The sequence below is a fragment of the Clupea harengus genome, chromosome 17 (genome assembly GCF_900700415.2).
Source record: "Clupea harengus chromosome 17, Ch_v2.0.2, whole genome shotgun sequence".
NCBI lineage: Eukaryota > Metazoa > Chordata > Actinopteri > Clupeiformes > Clupeidae > Clupea > Clupea harengus.
In genome coordinates, this window is record NC_045168.1 from 8,440,575 (window position 1) to 8,459,221 (window position 18,647).

General features: G+C 47.1%; 1 protein-coding gene across 3 annotated transcripts in view; it reads left to right on the forward strand.

Moving 5' to 3' along the window:
* fam49bb (family with sequence similarity 49 member Bb) overlaps nt 1-18,647 on the forward strand; it is a 53,364-nt gene that overhangs the window by 10,691 nt on the left and 24,026 nt on the right. For all 3 annotated transcript variants that reach the window (XM_012815098.3, XM_031584163.2, XM_031584164.2), the window contains exon 2: nt 4,887-4,969. The gene's annotated coding sequence lies outside the window, so the exon portion shown is untranslated. The remainder of the gene's footprint in view (nt 1-4,886; nt 4,970-18,647) is intronic.

Here is an 18,647-nt window from a genome sequence, read left to right on the forward strand (position 1 = left end):
AAACTTGACCTTTTGTATTTCACTGGCATGAAAGACTGGCATGGGTATGAGATTGATGCGGAGTTGTGTAAATCCAAGTTCACATTAGGCTAATGTGTCGTAGCCTTGAACAGATGTTGATGGAACAGCTGGGCTGTGCTTTGTGACTGGCTTAGGCAGGCCACGGCTGAGTGGTGACTTGCCCCTGTTGCCAGGTTAAAGAGCTGCGCGGTCACCAGAACAGTACGCCCAGACTCATCACCAGTGCCCATCGGTTCCATCTTCCTCCCAGAGTTAGCCTGGAGAAATAATACAATGACCCATTCTGTGGGACTGGGGATGTGAATTGAAAAAAACTAGGGGTCAATTTGACATGAAGGAGGCTATAATGGGTTAGGTCTACACGAGTGGAAGAATCGCTAATAGGGTCATTAGCCTTCGCCTCAGGTCTGCACTCAGAGGTGAAGTTAACGTTTAACGTCGCAAAAGTGGTTTGTTTTTAGCAGGTAATTCTCATGTAGCGCCCTAACCCACTGACCTGTACCCAGGGGACCATTAGTTCTGGCTCTGCATTTTACGCTGAAAAAAAATCACATTGTGCTCTGTGCTAAACTGTCCCAAATGTTTTGTTTTTGTTGTGGTTTTTTTTTTGGGGGGGGGGGGGTGCAATATTCCAACTAGCACTCTAGCTGCAATAATGTAGTGAACTCCACAGCATGGGGGCTGTTCTGTGCCATTTTAAATCCATTTGTTCCCAGTCCCTTAAAGAGTTATCCCTGTCACTTATCAGCTTAGAGCCATGTCCCTGTTGTAGAGATGGATACCCAGAGTACGTGCAGCCAGACATCTGGGCATCTGTACTATCACCATGGCATTGCTGGAGTACTCTAGCACATCATTGGAAGCTTCCCTGAAGATCGCCACGCAGTACTGGCATGGCCACAAACAGCAAGAACATTTCAGGAACTGTAGTCTCTCAGTTTGAACGCTGTCTATTTCTGTGGGACTGTTTGTTTGACATAATGTGACTGCCCGCCTCTCAAGATGAACTCGCTTACACTGTTGATTGCTCAAGATGACTTCTTCCCAATATATGATGAGTGTGTTCTCTGTGTGAAGGTGTGCCATCAAACAGTTTCTTGTATACTGACTTGACTCTTCACCCTCCCGATCAGTTTGTATCAGTTTGCCGGCCTCCAAAGATAAAAGAGTCAGTGGAATTTAAAGAGCAGTCACATGGCCACTTGGCTAGCAAGTGTGTGCTCTAGAAAAAGACACTTTACCTTTAACCAATCACCACCGTGACCTGTCATATACTTGGTACTCAGCCTTGGAGGTAAATAGGTCACGAGCTGCTGAATCGCCTCTATCCCCAAATCCCCCCACCCCCATGCCAGGAAGTGGCACTAAGCACAGTACCTCAGTCTTAAAAGGAAGTTGACTTCTATTATAGCAATGATTTATTATTATGTGTTTGCCAGTTGGTTGGCTTTGGAGCAGAAGCGCATGAGAGCATAGTAATGTGGTTGCTGAAACAGTGTCATAGTTGAATGTTTCTGCAATGGTGACTATGGGAAGTTTCTGAGGTGTATCATTTAGCTTGTTGTTACTCAGTGTCACACAGTCAAGAGTACATTTCCTCTCTACAGGGAAGAAAAGCCTACCCTATAATCCAGTAATACACACATCTCCTGCATTTTAGTCACCTGGGTAGGAGAAGTCCGAACAATAACCTCCCCCGGTACCCACCAAAACTCCTAACCAAGTACTTGGCATAGGTTTACACCGGATGTACTGTGCAACAAGTGATTTTCCCTGAGCCTTAGTGGGTTTAGCCTCTGCATGATGACTGGTTGTGCTCAATGCTGGCTACCCCGGCGAGGCATTTATTTATGTTCACTGCTATTTCTGAGAATGGAGTCACTCGTGTAGGTGGACCACCTAGAATTAGTCGCAGGTGTGCGGTGTGTGCTGTGGGGAAGTCCATTTCCAGGCAGAGGAAAAGGACACCCTCACCCCACCCCACCCCCCTCATCGCTCCTTGCCTCAGTCACGTAGAGCTGTTGCTGCTGCCAGAGTGGCTTGAACTGGCAGAAGGGGAAGCTAGACGGTGCATTGGAGGGCAGGAGGAGTGCTTGAGTGCAGCCAGCCGAAGGGGAAGCAGAGAGAGAGACAGAGAGAGGCAGGCTGGAAAAGCTGAAGCTGGGGCTTGAATGAGAGGAAGTGTTGCACAAGAGGAAACAGCTCCTGCACCTCCCATGGTCCTACTGCCCTGCGGTAAGGGGCCAGCTAAAATACTTGTACACCTTGAAAAGAAAGAAGGGTGGGGGTGGGGGGTTTGTAGAGAGAAAGAAAGAAAGAGCTAAGATAATTAACGCAGAAAGTGAGATGCCTAAAAAAATGAAAGTGAGAGGCATACATGAAGAAGGATCTTCACACAGCATGTTTGTCAGCTTGCAGCACTATGATGCGCCGTCTCCATGGTGATTTTGTGAATCTAGGTCTGGACAGTTTGGTCTTTCTCACTTATTTGTCACCTTGTCTGCGACAACACAGGACATTATGAGTACAGCATGGGCCATCTTGCTTCATGACATCGAAAATAATGTGCAAAGTCCCCAACATGTCACGGGCACTGAATGTGAATATTGGCCGAGGGAGTGAATGTGAGTCTGGGCTCAGCCGTGCGTGCACATGCCCCGCTAATACACCCGCGTGCCTCTGTGCTCTAAGGTGGAGCGCAGCACTGTTCTCAGGTCAGTGGTGCAGCACTGTTCTCAGGTCAGTGATTCAGCACTGTTCTCAGGTCAGTTGTGCATCGTTGTCAAAGTGAACAGAGCGCCGACTCCCACTCTCAGTGTGCTCTCATGCTTACCTCTCAAGCATAGCAACATCCTCGCAACCACTACCATAATGACTACCATGGTGATTTTGTGAATCTAGGTCTGGACAGTTTGGTCTTTCTCACTTATTTGTCACCTTGTCTGCGACAACACAGGACATTATGAGTACAGCATGGGCCATCTTGCTTCATGACATCGAAAATAATGTGCAAAGTCCCCAACATGTCACGGGCACTGAATGTGAATATTGGCCGAGGGAGTGAATGTGAGTCTGGGCTCAGCCGTGCGTGCACATGCCCCGCTAATACACCCGCGTGCCTCTGTGCTCTAAGGTGGAGCGCAGCACTGTTCTCAGGTCAGTGGTGCAGCACTGTTCTCAGGTCAGTGATTCAGCACTGTTCTCAGGTCAGTTGTGCATCGTTGTCAAAGTGAACAGAGCGCCGACTCCCACTCTCAGTGTGCTCTCATGCTTACCTCTCAAGCATAGCAACATCCTCGCAACCACTACCATAATGACTACCTTCCTTTAACTCTATCTTTATGTTCTTATCACCTCCCAGTCTCACACTACTGTCTGTTATATTTTCTCTTTATCTACCCCTCTGTTCTCTATCTTTCAATCTATTAGTCTTTACACACCTCTCCTCTTAATTTTCCTTTGTTTCTCTCTGCATGCCTTGAATTGTCTTAAATGTCCTAATTGTTTACTTAATATTTATTTTCAATTCTGTTTCACTTTTGCTTTGCATGCACTGCTCTCTCCTTCAGGAATTGCAAATCTTGTATTTTTTTATTTAATTTTTTTACGTCTGCTTTGCATGCACTGGTATTTCCTTCAGGAAATGCAAATCTAGTTTACTTTGATGCCACAAAGAATTATCATCCAAATGAAAACTGCACAGTGACCAGCCCCATTTTCTCACATACTAGCAAATGTGTTGTGAAACACAACCGAGGCTCGCACAGATTATCAGCAGACGGTGAACGTTTTGAGAGTGTCTGTTAGGTGACTGACTGGTTAAGACCCAAAATAGAAATGGAGAATAGAAAATGTGGAAACTCTGAGAGCTTGTGGTTTGCTTGTATTCTGGTAAGTGTCTGTGTTTTTTCCTCCTTTTTTTGTCTTGTGTGGTGACTGAAACCTTGAGGGCTCTATCATCATCTCAATTGTATTTTAAAATGACCTTTTTCTCTGTCTGAAATTAGCTAAACATTAGACAGACTTTCTCCAACCTTGTCACAGTAAACCCTCAGTAATTCTTCAGAGTGGAAGGCATTACTGCCCATTTAAAGGACGAGTGTTCAAATGTTGTTATCTTTTTCTTTGGCTGGAAATTTGTTTTCTGAATCTCTAATTTCAGATTCAGAACCAGCTGATACTGTGGGTTTGACTCAGGTCTGGGTGGATTAGAGAGTGCTGCGTAGGCCTAATGGGCCTGGGTTGGAACAGATGGGGCCAGATCCATATATTCGGACCAAGCACACAAACAAACACACACACACACACACACACACACACACACACACACACACACACTAACACTCTGATGCACTCAGATGCACTCAACCGACCACATTTCCTCTTAAATAAACACAGCTGAACTGTCAACAAAATATGACCCAGACCTGCTGCAGATCACACACACACACGCACACACACACGCACACACACGTGCACACAGACACACACGTGCACACAGACACACACGTGCACACATATGTTCATCTGCATCAACCTTGGGTGGGGCAGGCTGCCAGTGAGCTGAGCCCAGCAACTTTTGACTGGTCGTGGACCGTGCATTGCAGCAGTATTGAATTGATCCTGAGGAAAACAATAGTGACTTCTATCCCAGGAGCACTGTGCTTTCCCCAAAACTGCTGAGGCAGCCTCCAAGCAAGGGAATACTCATTGCCAGGATCCTATAAGCTGCTTTGTGGACGGTGTACTTGTCTCGAGCTATGGATGTTGATTCAGTTTGACATTTGAAATTGATCTGTGCAATTACGCCTTTACCAGTTTGAGCAGACTGTCACTTTTGTGCATTTGTGTCTCGTGTCCCACAGATTCTGAGCGTCGCTGGATAGACTGACCTTGGCCGAGCGCCAGGCAGGGCCCTGCTCCTCAAACCTCGAGAGTCTGCCTGCTGGTGAGTGTCTGCTGGCTGTCTGTGCCGCTGGTGTCAGACCCCTGTGCTGACCGCTGCTCCGTGCTGCTGTGGTCAGAGCCATTTTTGTCAGTGCTGCTGTCTGCAGGCACTTCTGTTATCTCTGCCTTGTGTGTGGATAGTGGTGTTATTAGACTTATACGTGGGAGTGGGTTATGGTATATTGTGCGTGCTGATAGCAGTGTTGATACACCAGCAAAAGGCCAACTGAAATGATCAGTATCTCCAATCATATCTCCAATATAGTAACACATGTTGTCTGTTATGAGTTATATGATGGGCAAGGTGTGTATAGCTTACCGATGTTTCCCATTATGTGACGCTAGTTCTTTTGTAAGTTACTGACGTGCTAATAGCTTCAGTACTGAGAGAGTTCATAGCCAGTATAAGCCTCCCAGGGGAGTTGAATGTAGTCCTACTATCGTCCAAGGGGCATTGCGGTAAAGTTTTTAGCAAAAAGGAAAAACAAGAAAAACTGTAAAAACGGCAAAGATGAACCTCACTAGGTCTGTTTGGTTTGGTGTCAGACTAACAGTCATCAAATAAAGGTGACACATTTTAAAGTCCATTGAAGCACTAATGTGTTTGAATGAGGATTTCAAACAAGTAGGGTTTTTTATTATTGTCATTGCATTTTTATTTTTATTTTATGATAGGCTAATGTTTTTATTTTACTGACAATGTCCACCCCTCCTCATACGGTTTACTGGCATTGACATTGTGCTGTTCAAACACCGTCAGTTATGTCTTTTGTCTTTGTAAGAACCTGGGTAAGCACTCCGTTTGCAGTTAATGCAGCCCTGTTATAAGATATTTGTTGGTCATTGTTTTGTCTTGTTGAATGCACAGTCTGTAAAATCCTGTTTTCTTCCCATGGTTTTTATGAAATTTATATTTATGACGTAATACGGTAGCATAGCAAAACAGGGTGTAGACAATAAAAAGTCCTTGTTTAAAATCCCTGCTTTATAAACAGTCTCATAAAACAGCTGCAGCTTCCAGACCAATGTGGCTTTTCAGGGAGTCTCTCCTCCACTGGGTTCCTCACAATTCTTTTTTTCTTCTTTTGTTTTTAATGATCAAAAAACGACTTGCACTGCACTTTTCCCTGCCAGGGTTGAGATATAATGGGCTGAATGTGTCATGTGGTGGTCATGAAAGTGCAATGCATTGTGGGCCGTGAAGTGGACTTGACTAATGCAGGCATTCTGACTTCCTCTTCCCCCTTCCCCCTCTAGTTTATGTAACACCAGGGTGAAAGGTCAGCTGTAGTTGCCCTAGGTGATGTGTAGAGCATGAGGGGCGCTGGGGGTCGGAATGGCTGACATGCTGAAGGCCAGTGATGAAACCCAATGGCCTGTGGTCGTTTAACAAGACATCAGAAGTCAGCCACTAGTCACATCATAAAGAGTTGTCATTTTGGCAGTGATGTCTTTATAGGGTGACAAGGAAAGCAAACTGGACGACGGTTTGCAGATGATCTGTAGATTCAAAACAGTGGCGTTTGGAAAATTGGTGCATATGTTCCCACGCACACAAACTCCAAACATATACACACACACACACACACACACACACACACACACAAACATGATACAGGAAATGCTGGTTGTTAATCCAGTTTTCTGGGTGACTGGCTAAACACCCTCTTTTTTGAAGAGCATATACAATAACACATTGCCTGCCTTGTCTGTCTTCATTCTTCATTCGTGATGTGACACAATGTTCCTACACTTCAATAGCACCAGTAGTACTCGAGTCATCAAGTGTCCTTAAACTTAAAGAGCAAATTGGTTTAAATGAAATAAAGGAGACTGCGACACGTTCCCATGTCTGACACTTATGAGTCGGCATGGGTAACTATTAGCTCAGGAGACAACTGGACCGCCATTAACATACAGCTGACACTAAAAACCAGAGCACACTTTGCGATACAAGTTTGCATCAAATATTCAAAAGCGGACATAAATGTGGGCAGGAGGGCATCTTTATAGCAGGCCGTGACCTTTGACCCACATCTTAAGCTGGTATTTCCCCCATCATTATAGGTTCAGTGTCTTGTAAGACGTAAGGAATGGCTTGCAGCTAGAACATCAACTGATGAACATGATCTGAGCATCTTCTGAAGACGTGCTGGAGCTGCTCTTCATGCGTCTGACCTTCATAAAGCAGCCAGCTTGTACTGTACCCACGGTTGCTAATGCTGTCAGGGTGGTGGTGGTGAGGGGGTATAAGGCAACCTCTACCCCTCTCTGTTTGTTTCACCCTCCTGTTTCCATGGTGGCGCCGGTGCCAGAGGTAATCATGGGTAATTAGAGCAAGCGCTGGAGCGGAGGGCCACACCCCTCCCTACCTGACTTCTGCTGTCAGCTTGCTCCTTTTTCAGCAGGAGATGACGCACACATTCATTATTGTGTACACACACACACACACACACACACACACACACACACACACACACCAGTTTATACATTCCAGTGCGTTCAGTCACAGTTACACTCACATGCTGACAGATACATACTTACAAGCGCCTTGCATATATATATATATACACGCACACAAAAGGACACCAATTATCTTAGAGCTACTCAGATCCAGTCTCCCTCGCCCTTGGGTATACCTGCATACTCATACCTGCATATGTGTACACTAAAATACAGCCACACCGCTTTTCACACCGATTTACATCCGGGTCTGTTGTGTCTATTCTTGTGATATGTAGTAGTGTTGAGGGTAGAAGGGACATGAGTAGTGTGAATGACTAGCCTGCTTTGGGTACCGTTTGATGTTCTCCCCTGCCTTTGATGGTGACTAGGCCTGGATAAAAGGGAAGTGCTGGCGTCCAGCCTGTGGGCGTGTGTGCGCTGGTGCCATTCACACAGCTGGTGAGACTATGGGGCAACACTGCCCCTCACTGGTGGAGTTGGAACCAACAGGTGGAGCCAGGGCCTTTTTCAGTGTCAGTGAGTGAAACTTAGGTGTTTTAAAAATGGAATTCATACATTCAAGCCATTTCAATAAAAACATTTATACGGAAAGGAAAACTCTCTTATTTTCTGGAGTAGAGGGATGTGAAGGAACACTGGGGTCAGATTTGTGTGGGTCTGCCTTGATCAGTGACTGCAAAAAGCATGGACGGTGTACGCTCAGTCAACAGTGAAGCCACAAGAAGGACCTTAAAGAATGGCAGAGATTTAACCAAATATGGTCGGTTCTGGGCAGACCTGACAAATGTTCTGTTTACTATGCAGACTCTGGCTGCAATTTTGCCAATATGGCTGACCGGTTTTGGCTTAATTTCTTCATAAAGTAAGAGTATGATGCCGTGCTGTCTGTGCTTATTACAGTCATCGGTCTTGATAGAGGTGGATCAGTGAGCATCAAGGGGTGTTCTGCTCAGGACCCTTCCAAAAAATAACCTTTTGAAATCTACAAAATAACATGGAGGTCATAATAATACCCTCACCCCATAGTCCTCTGCAGTGGTTCTGTTCCGCTTGGTGGACTGGTGAGGCTCGTTTGCCAGTCTCTCCCTGACTTTTTAAGAGGTGTTTAAGATTCCAAATGGCCCCAATAACTAGTCCTGGCACAGAATAGGATTTGTCTGAGTGAGGGAGTGAAGGGTTAAGTGAATTGAACATAAATTGTTTTGCTTGCAACTCTCCCTACAGACACCAGATGGCGGCGTTGGTTGAGTTTTGTTGGTAAATATCAACTTGCCAAATATATTGATATCATAATACTCATGTCTGCTTTCATCATTAGTGCAATAAGACCCTCAGTTCCAGCTGACTTGCATGAATCTGCTTGACCAGAATCTAGCTAACTAAGTAGAGAAGTAGAGATTTCTTTTAAATCTTATGGTTATGGAATGAATGTGAAAGGTGTGAGGTTGAGGTGTGTGCTTTATGGTTGAGTGCCATGGATACTGTTGCTTGGGAATGGTTTCTACGAGTCATCTCTGGAGATGTGTACAGCAAGTCCGTGTTTGTGTGTGTGTGTGTGACTGTGTGACTGTGTGACTGTGTGACTGTGTGACTGTGTGAGAGAGAATCATCACAATGTCCCCTAGTGTTTGTGTGGAGCAAAATAACAATTCTGTGGAATATTAGTTTTCTGCCAAGAATGGAAGGCTTTGGTGGTTCTGTGTGTGTCCGTGTATAAGTATGCTCATGAAAATAATAATGTTGTGCTCAACTGCCATTGGAGAACTCATTCCAACAGTACTGTGTAAGTGCTGCATGTAACTGATCTGACTCTTGTAGTGATATGCTGGTGTCACTGATACTGATAACTCCCCTATCAGTAATCCTCAGGGTAAAATCTACTGCCATACAAACTGGCTGCATGTCTTCTAACATCCTTCCATTGTACGTATACATAAAAGACAAAATGCAATTTATTTTAAAATGGTGTTTAAATAACTGTTTTGAAAATCGTACCACAGGGACATCTTTCCAGCCATCTAGGATGAGCTTGCGCACGGTCTTTTTCTATGTTTATTTAATTTTGCTACTTAAAGGGACATTTGTTTAAACTAGTACATATCAAAAACAAACAAGAAAACACAAACATGTATGAATAACTGTTTTATTACTTATTTGGTAAGCTTTTCTAGGCAAAATAACTGTTTTGAAAATAGTACCACAGGTAACGCATATTTTGATTTCGGTTTAAAAATAAATATCTCCTTAAAACGGAAAAACCAGCAGTTTCACTTGGGCACCCCTTGTAATATCATTTGGTAGGGTATAAGTTAATTGTGTGCCAAATTTCATGCTTTTATCACTCTTGTCACGATCGCGTCTTTAAGCCACCTTACTATAGTCAGTGGTATCGCCTGACACGGGCCTCCCCTCTAGAAGGGGACTTTTCTTGTGGTTGCTGCTCCCAGACTTAGGGAGTGGCTCCTGTGTCCTCCACGCTACCCAGCTGCCTGTCAACCTTGCCCGTGCCCACCAGGGGGAGCTCTGTGACCAGTGCATCCATCCAGCTGAGCCTCCTGTTGGTTGTGTATAAGTGTGTGAACCATTTTTTCCAGTTAATTTCCTTGGTGAGTCAGAGATGGCACAAAAGATCACTGGGGTGTATATTATGATCGGGCACAGAGTGGGCACCCCTGGGGGGGAAAGCTGCCATCGTGACCTGTGTCACCACAGGATCCTTAATCACCCCAGTCAAGGCAACTTGCCTTGTGCCTGCAGAGAGTGGTGGCAAGGAGAGAGAGATGAAGTGACTCCCACCAACCACTGCACCACTGCACCACTTTCATCCATATGCAGAAGTGTGTGTGTGTGTGTGTGTGTGTGTGTGTGTGTGTGTGTGTGTGTTGCAGCACTGCTTGTTGTTCCTGTGCATCTCACTACACACTATGTGCTCGACACTCTGCTTGGTTTCCTGATACTCTCTAACTGATCACCTCCAGTCTAAACGTGTGGGTGTGTGGAAGAGATCACAAGTGCTCTCTCATCAGCACTGCCTGTTCTGACACAGCACTAAAAAAAGCCCCTGTGCATCCATCACCGTTCCTAAGCACCTGACATCTCGACCTGCTCATCCCAGCCGACATAGTGTGTGTCTGTGTCTGTGTGTGTGTGTGAGTCTGATCTGCGTGTGAATGATGCAAACACACACACACACATCGCCCTCTTTTGAAAGATTGCCTGGAGCTCACCGACTTTTAGATGTGCAGAGTTTAAAGCGGGTTGTGTTTTGTGGATTGTTTGTAGATCTTTTCTCTTCAGTTGTGCTGTTTGCCGCTCTGTAACTCTGTAACTCCGCACCAGAGCAGCGACGGTGGCGGCTTGCTTTGGAGAATAACACTGGGGTTTCCATGGTTTCGGGCCGAGCTGGTGAAAGGTAGGAGCGAGGCTGAGCAGAGCCCATTGTAAGAGGGATTAACCCAGAAGCCCGTGTTCCTCTCCCCCTCTTTCGTCTTCTCCTTCCTGCGAACGTAATACTACTACCCCCCCCCCCCCTTCCCAAAAAAATCCCCCAAAAAGATACACTCACTCATTCGTGTGTGTGTGTGTCTTTTCTAGTCAACAGAATACAAACACACTGAATCCTTTATATTCATACCAAATCCTAAAGCTCTGTTTTGTATGTAGATTTTTAAGGGGAGAATGTGGATATATGCATGTGGGACCTCTCTCTGAAACACACACACACACACACTCCCACTCACACACACGCCAGTTTCTTTTCCCTTCTTATATTCTCATTTTAATCTTTCTAAGTGGGAGCTGGATGTGCAGAATATTAATGTGACTTTGAGCTGCAGCGGATCGGTCCTGATGATAATTACTCTAATAGAGATTGAGGATGAGAGTGGTGATGACTGCTGGAGTCCAATACACAGTAGAGCAGCAACTGATGGTGTGTGTGTGTGTTTTTGGAGGGAATCAGTAAGACCAAAGAGAGGAAGTCAACACTTGTCTGTCGTTAGCACCCCGGAGACTCGCTGTCTCGTGATTGGCTGTGCAGATTTGTTTTGATTTTGCTCTGTCCCCGCCCACACTTATGCAGTGGGGTGGAAAGGGGAGTGGGGGGGGGGGGGTTGACTGGGCATTAGTGTTGTTTACCCTAAACTAGCAACCACGAGGGCGTGGCTACTCATCACAACAACAAACACCCCCCAATGCCCCCCAATGCCCCCCCCACACACACAAACACACAGATATATACACGCATGCATCCATAAACACGTTCAACCCCCACCCCCCACCCCCCCCTCGTCGTGTCAGTCAGACGGTGCCAGCTGGGTGGGTTCAGTGAGGACATTGGAGTTTCAGGAGCCGTGTGTGTTGTCAGTGGGCTGCGGGGTCGACTGGCTGGGCTAATGCGATGTGACGGCCCACCCCGAGAATCTAGGTCAAGTTTAAATCTGCAGTCTGACGCGCCTTGCACCCCCATCCCCCTCCCAAAACACACGCCCCGTGCATGCGCACACACACTGACTCATACGTACCCCCTCACACATACACACACACACACACACACACACACACACACACACACACACACACACACACATACACACCTGCACATTTCATATGTACCCTCAAAAATATTTTCATATGCCCAGGCAGGTATGCATATGCATTCACAGGCTGAATTACACATCCTAGCCAATGCCCATGCAATCAGCACAAACCCACACTTGCCCATCCTGGTACATCCATCCATCCATCCATCCATACACACACACACACACACACACATTCACCCACACATAGTCTGGCATCACACTATCTTGCAGTCGCGCCTGCAATGCCTACACTCATAAACATCATCGTGCCATCAGACATCCAGACACACCCTCTTGAGGTCCCGCTGGCATCCTCCTCGCCCACGCTCCGTGCTTATGGACTTTATGGAAATGCCACGGCATGGCTCTAGTCAGCTGTGCATTCTAATATTCTCCCCTCTCTTTCATAACCTCATATAGGTCAAATGTAGGTCATTTGAATGTAGGATAGTCTGCCATGCCATCTTTATGCCACGCTTGATTTAACTCTGCAGCAAGTCTTACATAAAAGCACACTATGCATTAGCACGCTGAACGGATTCTGTGCTACATTGCTATATATATATATATATATATATGCCGGCATATACACACGAACCCACATGTCTGGACATACACTGACTGCCCCTCCCCCTCTCGCTAATCCAGGCGCGCGCTCTGCTCCTCCACGGGCGAACCCATGTGACTAAGCCGGGCGAGCGAACGAGCGAGCGAGGAAGAGAGGGAGGGAGAGATGTGCTGTGTTTTTCCCTCCCTCTGCGCTGGCGCCTGTGAGATGGCGTAGTAAAGGAGGGGCACGTGGACTTCCATGCTGGAGCCACTACTGAGCAAAGGAATGTCAGCAGGCGCACACACACACACACACACACACACACACTCTCTCTCTTCGCTTCATCCTTCTGTTTATTTTTTCCCCGCTGTTTGATAACCCTCCTCTTTTACCAATTGATGTTTGAGAGACCAATGTTTTTTTTTTTTTCTTTCTTTTGTCGGGGAATATCAGCAGTGTTTTTCTGCAAGGGGGTACTGTCACGGCAGGCTGATGCGCCGTAGCTATTGAAAGGTCATTGGCTGTAGTGAGACATGAAACATTGCTCTCAAACATTTCCACAGTTAAACTATGCCGTGTTTATTGACAGGTGGTGTCAACAGCAGGAATCTAATCTGGAATCATCTGTAGTAGTATTTTCAGTATATTTTCAAATTTTTATTTGGTCAGACTGGCGGTGTGTAGACTCATGGTGAGGCTTTGGTCGAAAGTTCATGCCTCATGTTCGATTTGTGTAAAAACATCCTCGATGGAATTTCACCAGCCCCCCCGAAACTTTTTTCTGTGCTCCTGTTCCGCTAATCCCCCTGTTTTTGTAGCATTACTTCATCCTTATTCATTTATTCATACGCTTTTAAATCTTACTACGATTCTCACCGCCCCCTCCCTCTCGCCCTCTCCCGGCGCTCGGCTCTCATTGGCTGTGGGCTTGTTTTCAATGGCAGCTTTTTTTTCGGCTCCATGGATACAGTGGAATGCTAGGGGAGCGCTACTTTAGCCAATCAGAGCACAGTAGTGAGTGGTGAGTACCCTGCGACCTCAGACGAACCCCCCCCCCCCCAACCCACCCATGTCCAAAACACAATCTTCCAGTGAGATGCGTGATGGGGTAGGTAGTGGACAGTGTGATGGGTAGAGGAAGGGGAGGAGCGGTCGCCGGGGACTTCAGAACGAAAACATCCTCACGCTGCCCTCGCTCCCCAATGGGCAGAGCTGGTGCAGCGACACGCCCCCCTCGAAGGACCACCATGAAATAAGCTTAGGATCCACTACCAAGCCCTGCACTCCCCCTTCACACACACACACACACACACACACACACACACACACATACACACACCCCTTCCCAAAATCCTCTCTGCCGCTTCCTCCGCTGATTCCTTCCTCCTCTCTGAGCAGCTGTGGCTTACACACACACACACACACACACACGCCCATCTCCTCTCTCCACTGCAAGCGGCACCCCTGCAGATCAGCCTCTGCCACATGCTGTCATCTCACCGCTACTTAACGTCTCCTCAGCCTCCCGAAACGCTCCTCAAACACACTCATCACCAGCGACACTCTCTTCCAACCATCACCAATGAGTTTGCCGGGCGAGTGAAAACTAGTCACGGCTGCATGTTGTGTGTGTGCATCTGCAGTTTTGAACCCGAACCCCAAATCTGGCTGCACTGTGTCCGTTTTGGGGTGCTGAGCGTGTTAATGAACCCCATGCGGGTGTGGTGTTTTGCCCTGCTGGTGCTCAGGTTTGTGGAGAGCTGGTGCTGGTGGTTTCAGCTGTGGCTCCAGGTCAGTGCAGAGGAGGTGGGAGAGCACCCCTGCAGTGATTCTACTAGCCTGTGCCCCTGTTTCTCTCTCTCTTTCTTTCTTTCTTTCTTTCTTTCTTTCTTTCTCTCTGTCTCTCTTTCTCTCTCTCTCTCTGTCTCTCTTTCTCTCTCTCTCTCCCCTCTGGGTGACCTATTTACAGAGAGAGGGTGGACTGGCGTAGTGAGCTGGCATAGCCCAGAGCTCTGCAGGGTTTTTTGGGGTTGGCACCGCACTGCTGGCTCTACCATAGTGGGCACACACACACTCATGCACACACACACACTCTCATGCACACACAAGCGTGCAGACTGGCACGCCCCTACTCTGTAGTGTGCTGTGCCCGACAGAGGTGGCAGCAGAGCGCCAGGGAAGGGAAGCTGAGCGCAGCAGAGTGTGTGTGTGGGTGTGTGTGTGGGTGTCTGACGCTCGGGTTCGGGCGCGCACTGGCACATATTTCAAGCGCTACAGAGAGGGAGCAGGAGCAGGAAGGAGTGCTGCTGTGCGTATACAAACACTAACGCCCTCTTCCTCTCACACATGCACACAGGTGTTGACCTGTAGGTATAGGAGAAAACACATACACACACACACACACATGCAAGCACACCCATGCTCTCCATGCAAGTAGAGGAGTCATATGGTAGACACTGCAATAGTTTGCACTCCATTGCAAGCAGACACACACACACACACACACACACACACACACACTTTTTCCAGCCACACCTTAATCGTCCCCCAGCCACCTTGGCATTACCCTTCATATCCTCCATAGGCCTCATCCCAAGACCCCCCCCAGCGTCCTGCTCTCCCCTCTTCATCCCAGCCTGATCCCCTCACCAGTGCTAAACCTCTCCCCTCAGCATGGCCTCCATCTCTGTCATGGAGTCACCCTCCACCTCAAAATCTCTCTCCCCTCGTGTCAGCTCATGTTAGGGGCGTGCTGTCTCTCTCTATCTCTCTCTTATCTCTCTTTTTCTGTCAGTCTTTCTCTCTCTCACACACACACACACACTCTCACACACACACACACACACACAGTGGTCATCATCGCTGTGCCACCAACCTGCTGTCTGCACTCGTGTCTGGGCAGCTCTTCTGCAGGTCGTCAGCAGGGTTCCTGCAGCTGTCAGCAACCTGTCACTCACGTCACGTCACATCACCTCACCCGCCACACATCAGGCCTAGTGAATCAGGTGGCAGGGAATTGGGGCCTGTCTGCGGCCCATGCTATTCTAAGTGCTCGCTTTGCTTATTTATTTGTTTATTTATTTATTTACTTGCTCGCTTTCTGTATGCTTACACTCGTTTTCTAGTTCTCTGATCAGGTCCTCTGTCTTTTTTTGCACACTGTGTACTCCCCTCCTTTTCTTTCTTATGTTGTCCTTTCATCTTTCCGGTCCTCTCATCTCCTTTCCACTCCACTCGTCTTTGTCTGTTTTCCTCTCCACTCTGCTGCTTTTCCAGATCCTTTTTTCTCTGCCATCCTCTCTGTAACTCTTTAATTCTTCCTCTCTTCCCTCCTTTGTGTCTTTATCTCATCCTCCTCTCCCCTCCTCTCTCTGTGCTGTTGCCTTGTGCTCACATCCGCCCTCGTCTCTTCTTTTGGTGGGTGGCACCTCACTGAGGTGTCCTGGCAGTTTGTCACTCTGGATTACATAAGACACTGAAGAGGTGTGAGTGTGACCTACATTCTGTGTGTGTGTGTGTGTGTGTGTGTGTGTGTGTGAGAGAGTCAAGTGTGTGTGTGTGTGTGTGTTTGTCCCCCCCCTGTTGAATGTGGGTGTCACCTCTCCATTACCTGATGTAGGGCACTATTTTGGTGGGTGTGTGAGGACTGTGGTGAGGCGCTGGAGCTGTGTGTTATTTCTGGAATTTTCCTACCATGTGAAACCCGCGCTGCAGGAGGCGAGTGGTGCTCGATCAGTGTGTGGGGCTATGGCCAGAAAATTAGAGTTCCATGTGAGCAAGGCCGCTTTCAGCTCCTAAAACTGATATATAAGAACTGTGTCTCAGCGCTGGATAATATGCCATCAGCCTTTTTAAATTGTTGGTCAGTGTAGTGGGTAATAAGTACAGTCCAACCCCACCCAGAACAGGTAATAGATCCTTTAATCTATACAGTTGGGTGGTGGGTCACAAAAGTGTTTCTCAAGTCCCTGGAAATACTCGCCTGCAGGTTGTTATCCCTACACCAGGAAACAAACTGGCTCTGTAGTCAACGCCTGACAACAGCAAAAATAATTCAACAACATGAGCATGTTGGTTTAAGATATAATCACTAAATTTAAAAAGATGAGTTAGAGTTGGCTGCTCGTAGACGTCATTCAGAAACAGTGACCTGTGGTCACTGAATGCTCCTACCGCTGATAATGAGTAGCTTCTGCCCATGGGCGCCAGAACGCGTACTGGGCATGGTGCTGTTGGTCAGCGTCAGGCTTGCTAAACTAAATGCCACTTCATCAGGGCCTTTTGCTCGTGAATGAACAATGCAGCCCTTGACAGAAGCCATTCCCCTTGGAGAGGACTTGTTGACTTTAGGACTTAAGACTTATGTGATTAAACGATGGCCCATAGACATAAACAGTTTTTTTGTGTTGTCTTTGCTTGTGTGTGTGTGTGTGTGTGTGTGTGTGAATGCCTTTTGTGTGTATGCCATCCTGCTGTTGGGTTTGTGTGCACTCTTTTCTGCTTTTTGCTGGTGTGTGTGTGTTTCAATGTGTTAGAATATGTTGGTGCTTGTATATGTGTTTGTGTATGTGTGTGGCTGGGTGGGGGTATTCTCTTTCTCGCTGGTGTGCCAGTGTGCGTGTGTTTTGTCTGTTGGTGTTTGTGAATGTGTTTTGGTACTTGTCTCTGTGTGTGCGAATGAGAGTGTGTGCGAGAGAGAGCGGGTAAGTGCATCCCATCACACTCCCCTGCGCTCTGACCCTGCGGCTGAGGAGTTCTGGGTAAAGCACCGCTGCCGCCTACCGTCCCCGCCTGACCCCCCCGCCCCCCCCATCCCCCACGCCTTTCCAGCCCCCAGACGTCTGGCTTTGTTTGGGTGCCGCAGCGGTGGCCCGCGCCGAAAGGTTGTCTCGCTCTCTCTCTCTCCCTCTCTCTGTCTATCTCTCAGACGACTGTCCCTCAGTGCGCCGTGCTCCCCTGCGGTAATCACCTTAATTCACTTACCGCATCTCCCGGCTGCCTTGTTTGAAAAGCACCGCGCCTCGCCAGCGTTTGATGTGGATGCTTGACTCGGCAGCAGCGCTCTGCTTAAACCTGAAAGTGCCAATTTGATTTGTCTTTGATTGGAAATCAGTCACCAGCGCGTGCTTTGGCAGCTGCGAGGGAAGGGTGTTGGGGTGAAAATAAAAGAGTGTTTGAAATGAGTTGAGATGGAACAAGTGTGTAGTCAGAAAGAGAGAGAGAGAGAGAGAGAGAGATAGGGAGGAGAGAGGAGGGGAGGCATCTTGTGGGGTTTGAGTAAATGTCAGTTTGCTGCTGCTGTCTTCTGCTAATTCTGTTTGTGTTTTCGTCTGTGCAGATGTGTCTGTATGTGTGGTTGTTATTGTTTTGCCTATGGTTGTGCTTATTTTTGGCAGTGCATGGTTGTAGATGCATGGATGTGTGTGTGTGTGTGTGTGTGTGTGTGTGTACATGTACGTACGTCTCTGTTCGCATAGCCATGTTGATTCTCTGTGTGTGTATGTCTACACCACACAAGTCTCTTACCTGATGCTATCTGTGGCAGTTTACCAGGTGGGCTTATATCCCATGTTGCTTCATACCTGGCTTCTCCAGACCTTATCAGTGTATTCCCATGACATTGCTTGACACTCCCAACTCCAATCAAGTCGCTGGGATGCATCATTTTCTTACATGCTGTCCCCCTCTATACGCTACGAAGTAAACATCGGTATGGATTATCATTTAATATATTAATGATTTTACTGGGAATATGTTGCAGCCTGTGGATCATAGTGGGGTCATGTCACGCAGGTCATGTCATGGATTTTTATGAAAAGATTCAGTTAAATTAGTCTATTGTAGTAATGTAACAATGTGCAAAATCTTAAAACTATCCACCCAATAGGTTTTGTGCTAAAAATGTTTACATTTGGTTCCCAAGGCTGAAAACGGCATTGTTTCTGCTGGTCTGAAAATATATTAATCCTCGCCAGTACCTCAAATCGCAATGGATTTAGCTGAAATTTTTTGATGCATGTAAAAAACATCCTCCAGATAACGTCCAGACAGAATTTCGGCTTGATCTGATTTTGTGAAAT